The sequence below is a fragment of the Nicrophorus vespilloides genome, unplaced genomic scaffold (assembly GCF_001412225.1).
Source record: "Nicrophorus vespilloides isolate i.1.1-1 unplaced genomic scaffold, Nicve_v1.0, whole genome shotgun sequence".
In the NCBI taxonomy this organism is placed as follows: Eukaryota; Metazoa; Arthropoda; class Insecta; order Coleoptera; family Silphidae; genus Nicrophorus; species Nicrophorus vespilloides.
In genome coordinates, this window is record NW_017100111.1 from 44,269 (window position 1) to 63,091 (window position 18,823).

The following is an 18,823-nucleotide window of genomic DNA, read 5'->3' on the forward strand; positions in this document are numbered from 1 at the left end:
TGAGATTTTAGGATATTTCTTGATATTTGATCATAATTTAGAGTTGATTTTTTGAATATCCTTTGTTTCTATCTCAGCCGAATTATAAAATAAATGCGCGTTGTCCTTCTTTTCGATTTACTAAGTTGTAGCTTTCCTGCAATGTTGGAAGTAGACGTTCAAACGTATGCAGCTCAGTTTAGAACCGCTGGTTGCCGTGGTAACATCAGGTAAAGAAAGTTATCTAGGTAACTACGAAGGTGAGTTAGGGCACCTGAAGATAGGACCGAGGGTCAGAGATGGCGCCAGGGTTTGCGAACCATAGAAATCGAAGAACCAGCTGTTGAGGAGGGGCGAGATCGAGCAGACAGCGAATCAACATTGAGCATTTGCGGAGCAGTAAGCTCGAGAGGAAGCCGTCGCCGCCGCCGGTCGTGTGCACGCATTTGGCCGCCGCCACCACCGTGTGTGTTCTGTGTGACTGTTGTTGTGTGAGTGTGTGTGGGACATCTCTGAGGGTGAAATCGAAGGCTTTGCACTGTTCCGATACATGGCAAAGGTAAGATTCTGGACGAATGGATGTGAATGAGGATGAGTTTATGTGATCGTTTGCTTGTGGAAGCCGGTTTTCTTCGTGTCTGCGAGTGTGTGCATTATTTTTCCCAACAGCTCTCCTCTGTCTGTGTACGTTGAACTCGAAGCACAGTCTGTCGCCCCCCGACTTCTTCATCCTTTTGCTCACTTTATATATACAACCATCCCCTTTTTCAGGACGCGACAAACTTTTTTTTGCTCCTTCTCTGTCTGCCCTTTAATCTAGTTGGCGAATATTATTTCCACTATTGTTTTTTTCCAGACACCACGATTTTGTTGCACCAGGTGCACAGAGTTTAATAAAATGCCTTCAGTCATTGATTTCATGCTCTTCTCGAGATTTATTACACACCTCTAATACTTATAGTATTCATTGCTACGAATTACAATGTTCTAAACAACATTATTATACTCATTGTTTGAAAATTATAAGTTGATAAGAACTTTACTGCAAATTATTACCTAATATTGACTTTTAATTTATATTTAGTTTTAAGGTAAACTTAAATTACTTTACAAAATATCATCTTTCATTCAGGTATTTCATTCAAACTAAACAGTAGTAAAGTGTATTTCTTATTAGAATCTTCATATATCTGTCATTTAAGAAACGTCCGATTTGAAGCAAATATCCTGAACTTTTTTATTCATTTCAAATATGAATCAAGTATGTCAAGACTGACTTTATGCGAAATATGTGTCTCCATGGAAATGTATGTGATTTCTACATTATTTCACATTTTCAGCATAAAAATACATTTATTACCCAATATTTTTTATCACTTTAAAAAAGTAGAGAAATTTTTAATATAAAATGTTTTAAATAATTGGATGAATATAATTACATACAAAAAAAAAACAATTTCTCATATAATTAATGAGTTTAATTTGCATATATTATTACTGTAAGTCTAGACTTGGATTAATTCTATATGTTAATTACCAAATCCATTAAATCTAATCCAATATTTATAAGATTACCATTAATTTCCAATTCGATTTAATAGTTAAAGTATACAATGAGAATTCCTGTAAAATAAATATTAATAATAGTATGAGAAAATACAATATTGAAGAACGTATTTAAATGGTTTACAAAAAATAACTATATAGTTATTGTCAAAAAAATATTAAACTACAAAAAGAAAGATCGAAACTGATTCACCGATTCTTTGTAGCGTCAATTGTGAAGCTCTTTCGTTTATAGTCGAAGATGGGAAAGTGTATTTTATTTTTATTGGTTAATAAAGGAAATGCGTTTGGAAGATTCGAATAAAAACATAAATAAAAGCGTAGCTGCAACGATACTAAACGTGCACGTTTCGTGATTACAAAAGCCGGAAATGTATTTGAACATTTCATGAATTATTTTACATTTTACGATGGGAATCGTAGCTTTATTTAGAAGTTAAATCATGCGTGATTGTATTCACCAAAAGAAATTGATGTCAGTTTTGTAATAACGAGATTCTTTATTCATTAAATAAGTTCGTGTTTCTTTGTATTATTGATAAATTGTGAGTTGTAAAGTAAGGAATAACATGTTTTATGTGAAGAGATGCAGAGAATTTTGCAACTGGGAATATGGAGCATCTGGCTTGCATCAGAATGCAAAAGGGCCTTAATAAATGGATGAGTTCGCATGAGTTGGATATCAAAAGGAATAGGAAGGAGAAACGTGCAGACTCAGGATTTAATAACGCTCGCTTCTTGAATTGAAACCAGCAAATTGTCCAATATGTAAAACTGCACGGATTATGATTCAATTTTATCGCATTGCACGTTTCGTTCATTACCTATTCTTTTTTTTTCGCAGCCTTCTAGATCAAACTTTAGTTGTACACTCTTATATGACAAGTGCTAAATTACATCAATCTAGAGCGCATTTAACCTCCGATCACAATGTTATCATTGGTCAACAATAAATTAGCGCCGTATCACGCATGTCTAGACTAATAGAGTGGAGGTATTTATTTTCCATGCTATATCAAGACTACAATCCAACAATTGTATGAAATTATCGTGTAAATATTGAAACGCATATTCATTTCAAACCACGTAGTAATACCTCGTACAGTCCGGCTTCCATCAGTGCGGATTCACTATAGAAAATTGAAAAACGAACTAAATTTTAATTGAACAAAATTCATTATTATTTTAAGAGGTTTTAAAGTCCTCGATTAGTCCTACTTGATAATCCGCACTGTACGAGGTACTGCAAATATATGATGTTTTGTTTTACATACATTTTTACATGAAAACGAATTGAGAAATCTAAAATATCTCTTTTGATTTCATACGTTCAAATTCCTTTAAAACTTAAGTTTGATAGCTAATAATTGTATATATAATGTAATTAATAAATGCACATAATCTGTTAGGGAACTAAAATTAAGTTTTATGAAGTATACTCAAACTTCATGCAAAGAGATTCAAACCTTACAACTTTTTAGTCATCAAAGTAAATTTGTTTTAAATTATGTTTGCTCTTTGCAAACATTTTTTTTTGCAAAAGATACATTAAACACGTTTAGTAATTCATTACAAATCTTAACAAAATTATTTCAAACAAACTGATGATTCATAATATTCTTTGAAATTCACACTTTGTAATTGATGTAATTTTATTAATATATTATTAACAAATTTAAAGAAGATTGTACAAAATCGCTTGATTTTAAAATTGTTCTGATTCTATCAAGTAACAAATTTATAGGTATATTTAAAACTGACCAATAAAACTGAAAATAATAGTAATCCAAAATAAATCACAGGTAATAAGTAAAAAAAACAATAGTTTGGATGGAAACAGACTAAAAATAAAGATATTGAGTGTAGATCCGCGTGTGCACGCATAAAAACAGTTCCATTTTTACATCTTGTTTATTCCTCATCTCATTTGATGTGGAATAAAACTGTAAGTGAATTGAATTGGATCCAAAGATGATAATTGGTGAATAATCGCGCCGACTGAGATAATGTTAATTACAGAAGTTACGCGACCTAAATAAATAAAGTGGACTCTTTCAATTCATTGCACATACACACATTCGTCGCCGACATATCTATATGAAACGCACATTATTCACTTCGTTCCATTATCGAATTCGACATTGAATGCATAGTCTAGCTGCATGCAAGTATTCATTACATGAATGAAACACTATATATATTTATATATAAATATAATACATCTACATATAATAAACGTTTCCACACGCAAATTGATTTTCTTTAAACTGCAGTTGCATTACTAGAATATACGTGCTGGTTGTTGCCTTATTGGATGATGATGCAGTGCCGAGAATAAGTTAATTGGCGAAGTGTGTGTGTGATGCAACTTCGTTTTGTCAATTATTAAGCGCTTCGTTCCGTTTTGCATATGAATTTTATTGCGTAACTGTGTCACAACAACCAGTTCAGCCATAATTATTATTAAAAGCTATTAATACTAAAGATTTCTGGTTTGAAACTACAGAGATTTATTCAACTAACTATCCGTAAAATTGATTTTTTTCATAGTTAAAAATAGTCACACTTTCTAAATGTACTTTACCAAAGTTTTCCATCGTTTATAAAAATATATATTTGCAGAAAGTATTTCCTACTTCGTTGTTTACTACACCTGTTGCGAGAAGCTAAAGAGATGTTAAGCAAATAAATGTTTTCATTACATAACGTTTTTTTTTTAATTTTTTCGTTTGAAATTTTTCATCAAGTGCAGAATTTATTGATTGAAATTTTTCATTAATTGATTTAGATAGAATTTTACCGAAATTTTTTCGTATATTTTTAGTTTAAATATGGAGTAAAGTATATATTTCTTTAACATAAATATTTAATGTTTTCGTCGAAGCATGAAAATACTGCTGATTTTTTTGTTTCTTTTTAACATTATCAAATTGTATTGAGTTTTAAATCACTTACTTTTATATTTTGTAGCCAATCAATCAATGTGTGCAAAAATTTTAAAATTTCTATTATTTTTTTCAATGAAGCACAAAAAAAAACGTATTTGTAAATTATACAATCAAATCTTTTATATTGTTAAGCGTTTTGAGAGAAAACTTGCATATATAGTAAGTATGCCTTTTTTTTATTTAAATTAAAACAATTGTGATATTTGCCAAGTTACTTGTATAAGTACTTGTACGAGTAGTTACAAAAACGAAACTGTTTTTTTTTATTGATTGACGCAATTAATTTTATAAACACTTATGAATAATACTCGTAACTTGTCAAGTAATTTACAAATACTTGACTTGTATATGAATCAGAGAGTCGAACCGGAACCGTAAACCGAATTCAATCGGAATTTCTAACTGTAACCGGAACAAAAATTGCTGAATTGAAAAATTTATTTATACAGACATTTGAAAAAAATAAATTTTCGACATTGTATATAAACAAACAATGCATAAGAGACATCGATGAAGTCTCTTTGAATACTCCGAATTCCGAATAAAGAGAGTTGAACCGGAACCGAACCGAAAACCGTAAATAGAAATTAATCGGAATTTTTCACTGAACCGTAACCGGAACTGGAACTAAATTTTCGGTTAATTTCGGTTCAATTTTTTTTTTAATTAATGCATAATCGCTTTCTTTCATGTATGCTCTTTGATGGTAGTGTGCCAAAATTGTTCTCGTCGGTCTATTGTTAATAGAGTATATAAAAAACAATGTATAGAAGACATCCACGAAGTCTCTTTGAATACTCCGAATTCTTTTTTCAAATAAACAAATACATAATAAACAATACCATCAAGTCCACATTCTGTGGGAACGCTTAATCATCAATATAAATAAAGCCTCAACCGACCAAAAAGAGATCATTTGAAGAAGAAATGGCAAGTGCAAGTCGTGTGCAACTAACATTAGAACAAACTCAAATGAAAGTAATTAAAACGAATATTACTGTAAACATGACTGAAGAAACATTACAACGAGTGTTTCTTTTGTATTTTCAATACTTTGAAAACAATAGTAAGGGAATAGAATTAAATCAAAATTTGATATTGGACTCTATTTTATATTTTAATTTCAACCGGAACAGAACCGGAATTGAACCGAAACCGAATCTGGAACCGTTAACTGGAACAAAATTAATTTCGGTTTGACTCTCTAATATGAATTAAAATTGGTTGATTATCGAAAAATTTGCCTTATATTCTTTGAAACCGCGCTTTGTCTCGACGAATCACAACAGCTATGAACATGTAAACAAATCTCATTGGGCCACGAAAAGTGAGCCTGTCGCTCATTCGCTAAGAAAGTAATAAAAATTGAAAAGATTATGAAAATGTATCTATTCTTGGCGATAAAAATCAGCAGTTGCAACTGCGAATCAAATCGCCAAACGCTAAAGGATGAATCTGCTAACCTTGTCCCTTTTGTTTCTCAACAATACTTTTGGTTCCATCTTTCGGATTTTATCCAACTCGAAAATGGAAATGAAATTGAAGACGTTTCATTTCAACATTACATACGGAAATAATAGTATTTTCATCTTAATTGTAAATAATTAAGACAATACGCAATAAGGAAATAAATACACTTTCGTTCGTATTGAAATACGCGTATTTAATTGACCGATTTGCGCATTAATAAACATAACTTAATTCGAATTATGCGCGACAGCATAATTTTATTCGGCAGGCGAAGAGTTTTAGCGCCACACCAATTCATAATAAATCTCAACAAAAAAAAACATACACGGCGACGGACGTTACGCAATATCAACAGAACTAGTTCACTTTCTACGCACGCTATATTTAGATTTACTTCATTTGACTTTATCAAATTATTCTATAAAATTGCTAATTATTATAAATACGCATTTAAATTACTAATTATTAATAGAGTTTAATTAGTAATATTTGTAAGTAGTTTATAAAATGTCACTGCTTCATTAGAAAAGCTAATGCATTTTCATGATTAGTATCTTTAAGGTTTGTATCGTGTCTTGCATTCTCTCAACAAAGAAACGAGGAAATCTCTCTCTACCTGGATATTAATTATTATATCATAAATATGTATGCCGCCACTTCCTCGCATTCGCCCCTAAATATTTATACGTTTTTTACGCGTGGAACATTGAAATTAGCTAACCGTAAACTCGAAACATATATCATAATCATCGCTAACAATGGGATGAAAATAGGTAACTCGATTGAACCTCCAGAGCGAGACATTTATCGCCCTCATTTTTTTTTTTATTATTTTGATTAACAAGTAAATGTCATGGAAATGTCGATTTATCTAATTAACATTTTCCTTTTGCAATGTGTAACAGGAATTTCCGCGCACGCTTTTCCAGTTTATTTACATGATTCACTGTTTTTTTTTGCTATTAAATGGAACGAATTAAAGTAAACATTCGCTGATTAATTTTAAACTTACACAGACTTTGATTCGCATAGAATAATATACGATGGGCCATGTGTGTTCGCAACAAATTTGTAAATTATGCGACATTCTGTGTGTGTTTGGTTTGAATACGAAGGAATTCAGATTACTCATTGATTACATCATTTTCATTCTAACATCGTTTGCGTCTCGTGTCTTAATAATATATTAAACAGTAAACGTTACATTCTAATTTTCATGATAATTGCACGATGACTACTTTATTATAATTGTTCTTATCTAGGATGGACCAGTAACAGCTTCGGATTTAAATTTGGCGCCATTTTTTTTTGTATATGGTTGGCAGCTCTAACTTATTTGACAACGAATTGTTGTAATAGGACAAGCGAAAAAGTACTGAAAATATTTTCGTAACAATGATGATATAAAAGAATTTATAAAATTTCCCAGGATATGATCAAATTTAGGATTGTTGGGAGAATTAATTTGTTAGATTTGTCTATTACATAAACATAATTCGATTTAGCTGCAGTTTCGCTAGCAAAATCTCATCTACGTTATAAACGTAAATCAATTTAATGATACCAGTTTAACGCAGTAATTCTATGGCGCAGGAACGCGAAACTATTACATAATTTTGCAAACTTCTCACCGAAATCGATAATCACATTTCTCTTTCAGTTTACAAAATTTTGCGAAGAATTACATGATATTCTAATCGATATTCAATATGAAAAGGATTATGAGAAGGAATGAGGATTGGAAATTAGAGTGGATCTGGAACGGAAACATATATTTTGGGGACAGAAGACAGGTGTCAAATTTGTCGTGATCCGTGCGCGTTTAGTTTGGTTCGGAATGCGAACGAGGGAGAGATTTGGAACGTTCGAATCGTCGGATATTCTGGTTGGATGGGTGCGATTATTACGGCGAAGATATTTGCATGCGAATTCGAAGGAATTAGCGCACAGTTCCCAAATCCCTTGCATACTCAAGTCGGGCATAACATTAATTGCATTTCCATCTGAGAGAGAGAAAACTAACTGTCTTTCCGCGATTTCGGTTTAAAACTCGTCCCTTTCTCGACTGCAAATATTAACTTAACTACTCAAAGTTTATACATTGTACCGCAATATTATTTTAATTAATACATTGTAAAATAACATTATACATATTTTAGTTATCCAATATATACTTTGGCACTTAGATTTGATGTTGCTTTAGAGAGTTGAAAGTCAATAATAACAAATTATTCACGTTGATTTCAGCAAATCCGCACTCGCGCAGGTAACAAAGCGGAACAAACGGAATTGCATAATTCTACTTAGGTTGTGGATATAATCTTTCGCTTAGTAATCAATATGTTATGTAACAATTTCATCTTCTATAACTATTATACTTAACAGAGCTGTTAATATTATTGTATCAATTAATTAAAGCAATCTACGTAATTTAACTTCTTAGATACATTTAAGACTTTTTTCAAGTACAAATCAATTTGATTGTGCGAAAATTATAAAAGTAAGCAGGTTATTTGTATATTTCATACTTACTAATCGCAAGATTAATAGGTGGCCTATATAACATTTGTAGAGCTGCCTACCTTGTACAAAAAAAGTGGCGCCAAATTAAAATCCGACACTCTGATTACTGGCCTGGTCCACCCTATATAAGAACATTTATAACTTACTAAAGTTTGTGCAGTTCATTTATAATTGCGAGATTTATAAAAGTAAGCAGGTAATTTATAGTTTTACACTCAATAATGTATCTTCGATCTGCGTATGTAGTTTTATTGTTCACAAATAATGTGATATGTAAGTAAAAAATAGTTTTTTCCTAAGTGTAATAAAATAACTTTAAGTGAAATGTTTCTATAGTTTCATTTGTTTAACAATTATAGTTAAACAAATGATATGTACAAACTGAACCTTGACCCGAAACCGAGGTTATTATATGTATATAGACTATGTACGAGTGTAGTTAAATCATCAAAGGTAGTTGTAGTAGCAGATCTAGTTACGAGCTACAATTGCAATTCAAAGTCGTGGAATTGCGCGGAACAAGAGCGGTCGATTGGGGAAGTGAAAGTTAACACCGGAATGCAAACAGTATTAGGTGAGAGACCTTTGTCTATCGAATTAATTATGGTTAAAATTGAATCGACAACGACCTTGAATCTTTCCTTCCGACCAAAATTGAAATCGATTGGTGTCCGCGTTTCCTCTATTTTTTCAGTTTGAAATATAAAATGAAGTAGTTTTTGGATAAAAAATAGGAAGAATTTTTAAAATCTATTTTTTTTTACTGAGCCAATTGTTAAAGTGTTAGTTGTCAGTTTACGATTTATTTTGAATTAAGTATTAAGTTATCTTGTAATCAAATAAAACGAGAAGATGGTGCTTTTCAGAGTTGACATTCTTGACTAACAAATGACAGCACCAATGTACCAGGCCTCGTTGGAAAGGTGCGAATAGAAGAAAAATCACGAATTTTCAAAATCGAAATAATAAAGCTAGATTTTTTAAGCTGTCGAAAGGTGATAGTTTTTATTTTACGATTCTTGTCGAATTATGTAATTAGGTTTCGTGGTTATTTTGTAATCAAATGAAACGTGAAGATGGTGCATTGACATTTTTGACAGTTTGTTGTAGACCAGTGATTCCCAAAGTGGTCTATATCGACCCCCAGGGGTCTATGATAACCTGCAAGGGGTCTACGTCAGCGAAAAACAAAGTTTGGGGGTCCACGATAGTGGATCTCATAGTACCTATTTATTTAAATTATACTATCTTATAATATAAAGACATATACATTATTTATAAAAGTACATATGAAGTAAAACATTTATTATATATGTTTATAAAATTGTGTAAGTTGTAGGATGTAGACATTCGCTTTGTGGTCGCAATAGATTTTGAATTTGTAAAAACCTGCACATAATGATATACCAGTATCATCTTGTTACAAGCATACGCGCAGTCTCAGAGCAAAGATCTTAATAATTATAAAGATGTCCCAATATAAATAATAAATTTACAAAAAATCAATATCAGGTAAGTAGGGGGTCTACCCAAAACCGAAATACATGGCAAGGGGTCTACGACACAAAAAAGTTTGGGAACCTTTGTTGTAGACGAACAGATGAGAGCAGCAATGTGTCAATGGGCTCGTTGGAAAGGTGCGATTTTTATCTTTAATTTGTTTATTTGATGATCAACTTAGTTTATGTTCAAGAAAATGCGAAGACATAGAAAAATCTACAGCTACATTAGTTTTTGAAAGGTGATAGTTTTCAGTTTACGATTTATGTTCAATTATTTATTTAGATTGCGTGGTTATATTGTAATTAAATAAATCGTGAAGGAAGTGAATCGACTTTGCTTCTTTGTCTTCAACCTTAATTGAAATCAATTGGCGTGCGCGTTTGCAGTTTGCACGAAGTCCATACGTCTCTCATGGACGATGGATGACCGAACCTTCCATTTTCGTATTCGCTTTTCATTTATTCACAGTTTGCAAGCATCGAAAGACACGTCGGTGCATATTAAATATGCATAAACCAACTGCGACTTCCCTTTTTTTCATGTCACCGACAAAACAAACGTGAAAACTGGCACATTCAACTTCGGAATATCCTAATACGAGATAATTGTGGAAAGTTTATCGATTTACGTTTACAATTATTGCTGCTTTACTAATTCCGCAGACTAAACGGGAGTTTATTTCTCTTCGAATCTAATTCTAGAGGACAAGTCGATTTTAAACCGTAATTAGTAGCATCCAGTAGTTCCATGATTCGCACGACGTTTAATTAGAAAGTTCAACCTCATCTTTTTTTTTGTCTTTTCAAATCGCATTAAATTAACTTGTTTTCTTAACGTAATTGCAATATTTATCTCTTCTCACAGTCTCCATACCTTGCATAATACAAAAGACAACATTAATATTTTATTTATTATTTCATCAATTTAAAAGTTTCATTTTTGTTAATATGTTTTCACTACAGTTATTAAAATTATGCATGGATTATTTGATTTCCCACAAATTTGAAATAAATTTATTAACAATTAATTTAAATATTTATTTATTTATTTATTTAATGTTTGTTAAAATATAATTATTTGGCCGTACTGAACACATTTAATAAAACATTATAAATAGTAAATTAAACAACACCATTATTACAGTTCAATAAATAATTTTATTTCAAAAAAAGAAGTTTTTTTCAACATATTATTTGCATTCACATATTTTTCACTATGCCAATTCGAAAGGTGATAGTTTTTAGTTTACAATTCTTGCTGAATTATGTAATTAGCTTGTGTGGTTATCAGCATTGACATATTTGACAGCTCGTAGCAGACGAACCGCTAATATAATAGAACTGCCAATAGATTCACTGGAAAGATGCGACTTTTGTCTTTAATTGTCATATTTGCTGATGAAATTAGTTTACGTGGTTATATAAGAATTCTAGAAAAATTGAAGACATCGAAAAATCAAAATTTCAATTAAGTAATGTTTTTCATTACATTACAAAATTGAAATATTGAAGCTACTTTTTTTTCATTTGAAATCTGGTAGTTTCCAGTTTACTATTCATGTTGCAATATGTAATTAACTAGCAAATTAAACGTGCAAAGACTGTGCATTTTCAGCGATGACATTTTTGACAGCTGATAGCAGACGAACGGATGACAGCAAGTGCTTTTAGGCTGATTGGAAAGGTACCTCTTTTGTCTTTCATTTCTATATTTGATGACCAAATTACTTTACGTGGTTGTCGAGTAATTCTAGAATTTGTGAAGACATTAAAACATCATCATTTCAATTCGTGTTTTTGAAAAAATAATCAGGAATTTTCAAAATCGAAATATTTGAGCTAGATTTTTTCAGCTTTTGAAAGGTGATAGTTTTAAGTTTAAGATTCTTATTGAATTATGTAGTTAGCTTGTGTGATTATCTAGTAATTAAATAAAACGTAAAGGTAGTGCATTTTCAGCATTGACATATTTGACAGCTCGTAGCAGAAGAACCGTTGATATAATAGAACTGCCAATAGACTCACTAGAAAGATGCGACTTTTGTCTTTAATTGTCATATTTGCTGATTAAATAGTTTACGTGGTTGTATAAGAATTCAAGAAAAATTTAAGACATGGAAAAATCAAAATTTCAATTAAGTAATGTTTTTCGACAAAAAAAAAACAAAATCAAAATATTGAAGCTACTTTTTTATGATTTGAAATCAGGTAGTTTCCAGTTTACTATTCATGTTGCAATATATTAACTTGCGTATAATTACATTAAACGTGCAAAGACTGTGCATTTTCAGCGTTGACATTTTGCAAAAGTTGCAAATTTTGTCTTTAATTTGCATTTTTGATGATAAAAGTAGCTAATGGTGTTGTGGAATAATTCAAGAATATCTGAGTACACGGATAAATTTTAAATCACAAAAAATTAAGTTACATTTTTTTCAAAAGCGCTAAATGTTTCATCTATGTTTCTATTTTTTGATGTCCAAAATGCGATGCGTTGAAAGATTAATTAGATACGAAAGCAAGGAGAAAATTTGATGCATCCGTACGAAAACCGCGACGCGAAATGCACGTTCCTGCCTTTACTTATGCACACTCATAAATGTTTTATATATAAGTAACATAAATATACATGCGCACGTTCCACTCCACTAGCGAATATTTTTTAAGGTAATATGCAAGGAATAAAAACTCAATATATTTTTCTATCCTGAATATACAGACATACATACACCGGATGCAACCATTCCGATGCGGATAAAATCCTACACTCCCGCATCCTCGATTCGACGTTTGTTTTTTTTTTGCAACTGCTTCCTTTTTACCGAGCGGAAAAGGAGACGAATAAAACGCAGACAAAAATAAAAGGAACTTTCAATAAACCCTCAGAAAGAACTCCCTACGGCCATATCTCTTCGTTTTTGTATGTGTTTGTGTGCAGAAGGTATCCAATTGATCAGCCTTTTATTGCTTTCCCACTGAAAATCAATCTCTCCCTTTATCCCCATATTGTTCAGATAATTAATCATTTTGGCTTCTGCGGAATATAGTTTGACCTTTCCTTTGCACCTATAAAATGCGGCTCTATTGATGAAATATTGCGGCTCCCAACGTACAGACAATATGTTAAAAATGGCTCTTTGCCGACCCACGCACTAGGCTGTCGACCTGCAAATACCAGGTCCGATTTAAATTTAACCAAGACTACTTCTGCATTCCAACATAAATGTACTTGAATACGCTTTGAGTACTCTTAAGTTCAATATAAATTTATGTGTATGTAGTTTTGATTATACCGGAGGATAATCTTAATGAAATTCTATTTTTCTTATTATGAATATCGAGGAATTCTGAAATTAATTTGTGTTTATGTGATGGGAATACGCGATCAATCCAATTCCGCTTATTGTGTGCGGATAACGGCCCTCCGGCAGATTTATCGCCCGTAAATTCACCGTCGTCTTTTACGCAATTCTAACCCGACTTTCATTTCATCTCCATTCAATGGGCACATTGCGAATTTTTATCATCATCATCATCGATTCCGATTCGTTACGTTCGTATAATATCGCACTAAATATTCGTACGTCCGATGGACAAACGAAGTGAAGGTAACGCGAATCGTATAAACATTATTAGTTTATAATCGATGTAGACAGCAAGCATATAAACGTATGTAATGATGTTGATGTTGTCCAGGCTTCGAGCATTCATTAAACGCTGCATGTGAAAGCTTTTAAGTTCGTCGATAAGTGGAATTGTTCTCTATCTAAAAGTACTTTGAAACTTGTTAACTTGTATCAAAACATGTCCATACTTAAAGCTTACCTATTTCTATATTAAATGATAAATATTTGAAGATTGTTAACTTCTAGACTAAAATATTTGCATTGCATATTTTGACATTTTTGAACAGATGATAGCACCCATGCTAGTAGGCTCGTTGGATAGATGAGTTTTTTGTCTTTCATTTTCCTATTTGACCATCAAAGTAGCTTTAGGGGTTCTCGAGTAATTCAATAAATTATGAAGAAATCTCGTATCAGACGAACGGAATATAGCAGCGATATTTCAATGGTTTCATTAGAGACTTTTGTCTTTAATTTGCACATTTTATGATCAAATTGCGATGTTATCGATTGATTCAGGAAATTGCGAAGACATCGAACAAATGTCATTTTCCGATTACGTTATTAACCTAATCTAACCTTTCTATAGTTTGCAGATGTGGTGACATAATACAACAGTTTTAATGGAATGCAGTAAAGTCATTAGCGCGTATCAGTAATTGCATAACGCGTAGAGTTGATGCTTTCTTTGCGCGTTTTAATTGAATATAAATTGATAGGGAAACGTCCTCAGCGTCGACGGCGACAGCGACAATGCAATTTAGTAATTGCACTTGCAATTGCGGAACGTGTTCAGAGTCGATTCGCGTTCAGACGGAGGCGATATAATCGGATGGCTTCTAACAATGTCTCTTCGAAGGAGACGAGATCCTTTAGAAAACGATCCAATTAAACAGAAAATTAAAAGTGTATTCTTATTTTTGCAAGCATACATTCCTTTAACCTAATACATAACTTAACTAATTAAAAGACAAAAGAAAATATTTAAGCATTACTACCAAACTGACAATGATATAATTATTATTGTACAATTTATGCGGTTTTTATTTCAAGAAGCATTTTTTTAAATAATTATTTTAGGCCATTTTGACACGATTTGACACAAATTGGCAAACCATTTCATCGAAACAGATGAAAATTCTGTACGAGCATTCAAGTTTCAACGCGAGCTTTAGAATTGCATTTCTGGATATCAGGAATTGTACAAAAAAAATTGCAAAGCCATCGCAAAGTTTAATCACTGATTATATTGTCAAAGGGCAAAAATCAACATGCGAAGTTGAGACTAATTTTACTTGTGAAGAATCATTATCTTCACAAGTGATTAAAGTGATTTCTAAGCAGTTCGCAAATTATGCCGAACACTCTCATATAGCGACGATAACGTACCTTTATTTTTATACGTGTGTCTAGTCCTTTTTTGTGCGATTTATTTTTATGCGTTTTCCTGTGGAACGTATCTACCGCATAAAAAAAGAACCAAGTGTATTTAAATATTAATTACTTATAATTGGAATTAATTGTAAACACAGATTTGTTAATATGTTTACATAATTACATCCATCGATAGAGTATGAAGCGCGAAGGGACATTGTGTTCTATATGCAATATTATCTAAACATGCTTTGACACACGATGACAGCTGTCATTTCGTGTCCTAACATATTTGATACAAAGTGACAACTGACATTTTGCGACCCTGACTATTTTACCAGTGCCTCGTATTGACGGTTGTCATTTTGCGACTCATTTAAAAATGCAACGCAACCTATATATTGAACAGATTCACATCTATAAAACTAATTGTATTCTTGTCGAACGGCGTTGTGTGTTTCCTTATTGAGGAAATCATTCGCACATCAATTTCGGCCCCGAAGCGTCCCGAATATGACCTCTAATCATCAGTTATGATTAACCCTGTTCGACCCAATCAGGTGTCTGACCCACATACACTTCCACTACATCCATCCACTTCTTATTGATCATACACCAAACCAAACACACACACAGAAATCATCGTCGCCGCAAAACCTTTATCTACACTGCGGTTCGTGATCTGAGCCAATCCAAAGCCCCAACAACACCAATATCGCATTTGCATTAATCTTTGGCTACAATGCAACGAAACATCGAAAAATCCAAAGCGCAAAATAATTGGATTATTAAATCACAATTTACTTTCTATACAAAGTTATTATTGAAAAGCGAATTAATATTATCAAACAAAGATTTAAATTGCTTTGAAAACGTTTGATGTGAAACGTTTTTTAGTGAAAATTACAGTTTTTCCTAATATTATTGTCTAGTTTATTTACAAGTGGAAATTTGCATTAAACGAAAACAATGCTTCGTAAGTATTGTTTATTCTTAATTATTTATTTTTCGTTTTCCGTTTGATTGTAAAAAGACATGTGTTGCATTTATAAATCAATTAGTTTTACATGCGGCGATTCTCTTTGTGCATCGAGAAAAACGTGGTCAGGTTTCTAAAGAAAAAAAAATTGTCAGCGGACGACGTGTAGGTGTTAGACCACTTGCTCAGCCCACACTTAAAGCCACCAAGAAACCTGTTTCCACACTATAAGAATATAAATTATCCTATTGAAAATGCTACTTCTACTATAATCATTAGATTACAAATAAACCTTACGTTTTGAATCATAAAGTTTTCAATGTTTGTTTAAAAGATGTTCCTTAATTGTATGAAGTTGTGAATAGTTATTTTCTGTATTACGTGCAATGTTTATTGCACGACGGAATTTGTACGTTTTCTAATTGTAACAATTAGATCTAAATTTGGCGTTAAAGCGGTTTTGCTGCAATAGAAACGACAGCATGAATGAAAGAAAAAGGTAACGATCTACCTGCACTTCCATTCATGAAATGCTAAAAGGAAATGGTATATTCTCCGTATAAAATTCGAACATTTTCCCTCGGGATCAACTCAATTCATGTTTCCCCATTTGATTCAGTCAACGTCTATACCAACATAAACAATTTTTAAAAATCTTTGTATATTCAAGATCATTAACCATGTTTCATTTTCCCCTAGGAACAACTGAATTTGAAAATACAGGCCATTATCGAAAACGTTATTTCCCAACCTATCAATTACCAAAGTATATTCATTGATTACGAATGAACCAAAGCATCTAAATTTAAACTCATATTAAACTCTGTATTCTCGAGATTAATGCATGGATATTTTCGAAAACGTTATTTCTCAAACTGTCAAATGTCAAATATAAAATACTTTAATTTATTGATTACAAACAAACCAAAGCAACTACATACTTATATTGATGCTCATTTCAATCTCTGTATATTCAAGATCATTGTTCATGTTTAATTTTTGTCTGAGAGCAACTGTATATGAAAATGCAAGCCATTTTCGAAAACATTATATTCTGATCTGTCACTTGCCAAATATGAAATACTTTAATTCATTGATTACAATCAAATCAAAGCTACTACATACTGGTATTGATGCTCATTTCAATCTCTGTATATTCAAGATCATTGTTCATATTTAATTTTTGTCTGAGAGCAACTGTATACAAAAATGCAAGCCATTTTCGAAAACATTACTTTTTCTATCTGTCACCTGTCAAATATCAAAGTTTATTTATTGCTTCCTAATAAATCAACGTTTCTAAATACTTGCATTTAAGCTCATTTTGAGCTCTGCATTCTCGAGGTTAATATCCATGTATTATTTTTTTTCTGGGACCCAGTGGATATGAAATTTCGAAAAAGTAATTTCTGAAACTGTCATCTGTCAAATATGAAATACTTTAATTCATTGATTACAATCAAACCAAAGCAACTACATACTTGTATTGATGCTCATTTGAATTTCTGTATATTCAAGATCATTATTCATGTTTAATTTTTGTCTGAGAGCAACTGTGTATGAAAATGCACGCCATTTTCGAAAACATTATTTCCTGATCTGTCACCTGTCAAATATCAAAGTTTATTTATTGCTTCCTAATGAATCAACGCTTCTAAATACTTGCATTTAAGCTCATCTATGCATTTGCGAGATTAATATCTATGTATTATTATGAATATGAAATTTAAAAAAAGTTATTTCTCGAACTGTCACTTGTCAAATATTAAATACTGTAATTCATTGATTACAAACAAACACAAGCAACTATATACTTGTATTGATGCTCATTTCAATCTCTGTATATTCAAGATCATTATCCCATGTTTCAATGTTGTCTCAGAGCAACTGAAAATATAGAAAACGGTATTTTCCGACCTGTCACCTGTCAAATAACAAAGTTTTTAAAATTTCAAATATTTCTAATTATTTATTATTACCGACTGAAATTTCAAAATCATTCGTTTTAGAAAGTGATTCTCTGATTGCGCTATTACTAATTGATCAAAGTTGTTAGTGAGAATTTGTAATTTGTTTATGAACCGTTAAATACTGATAGCAACATAAATAATCAATTAAACTCAATTGCATCAATTAAAATATCACTCAACAACAAATCAAAATATATATAACGTTCATTCAGTCAATTAATTAATTTCATTTTACATTCGCTACAAAATTCACTTATTTTACGAGATATCTAATTTTCAATTGATTTGAAACTAATTATCCACACAAAATTGCAATCTTCAAGTGATTGAAACTAAATATTCTTTCAATGTTATATGTAACCGTCTGATTGTCTGAATATATATATGGGCGTCTGTGGGTAAGGGAAGATACTCAAATGTACATTTTGACAGCTGTCAATTATGAGCAGACATATCGGATCCCTAATCTGAGATTACTATTACGTGCGGATGGGCCACAACGGACCCGCAACAACTGAAATGTATTACACATTGATTCACACCGAAATAGATCCAAGTATCCACATCAAGAGATGTCAAATACATTCGCCCCTTATCTCCAGGGTATTTAATAATAATAATGATTTGGAGAGCAATACGTGAAAAAAAAGTTAATAATCTTTAAGTATAAATAATATGAAAATTAATGTATTAATACATACTTATATTAGAACTAGAGATGAGATCAATAAGTCTAAATCTATAAGATCATCTTGAACTAATTGTATGATTGTGGGTGTGTATCAGAAGATGATTCACATCGATAGTAAACATTGTTACAATTGGAATTCATCGGTTGTGAGGTTGCGTCCATCCATTAACGGTCACGAAATCGGAGAAGTGGTGG

At 31.7% G+C, this 18,823-nt stretch overlaps 1 protein-coding gene across 6 annotated transcripts in view; it reads left to right on the top strand.

Moving 5' to 3' along the window:
• Positions 1-353: 353 nt before the first annotated feature.
• LOC108568501 (dystroglycan-like) overlaps positions 354-18,823 on the top strand; it is a 79,161-nt gene continuing 60,691 nt past the window's right edge. For all 6 annotated transcript variants that reach the window (XM_017929634.1, XM_017929632.1, XM_017929636.1 and 3 more), the window contains exon 1: positions 354-538. The gene's annotated coding sequence lies outside the window, so the exon portion shown is untranslated. The remainder of the gene's footprint in view (positions 539-18,823) is intronic.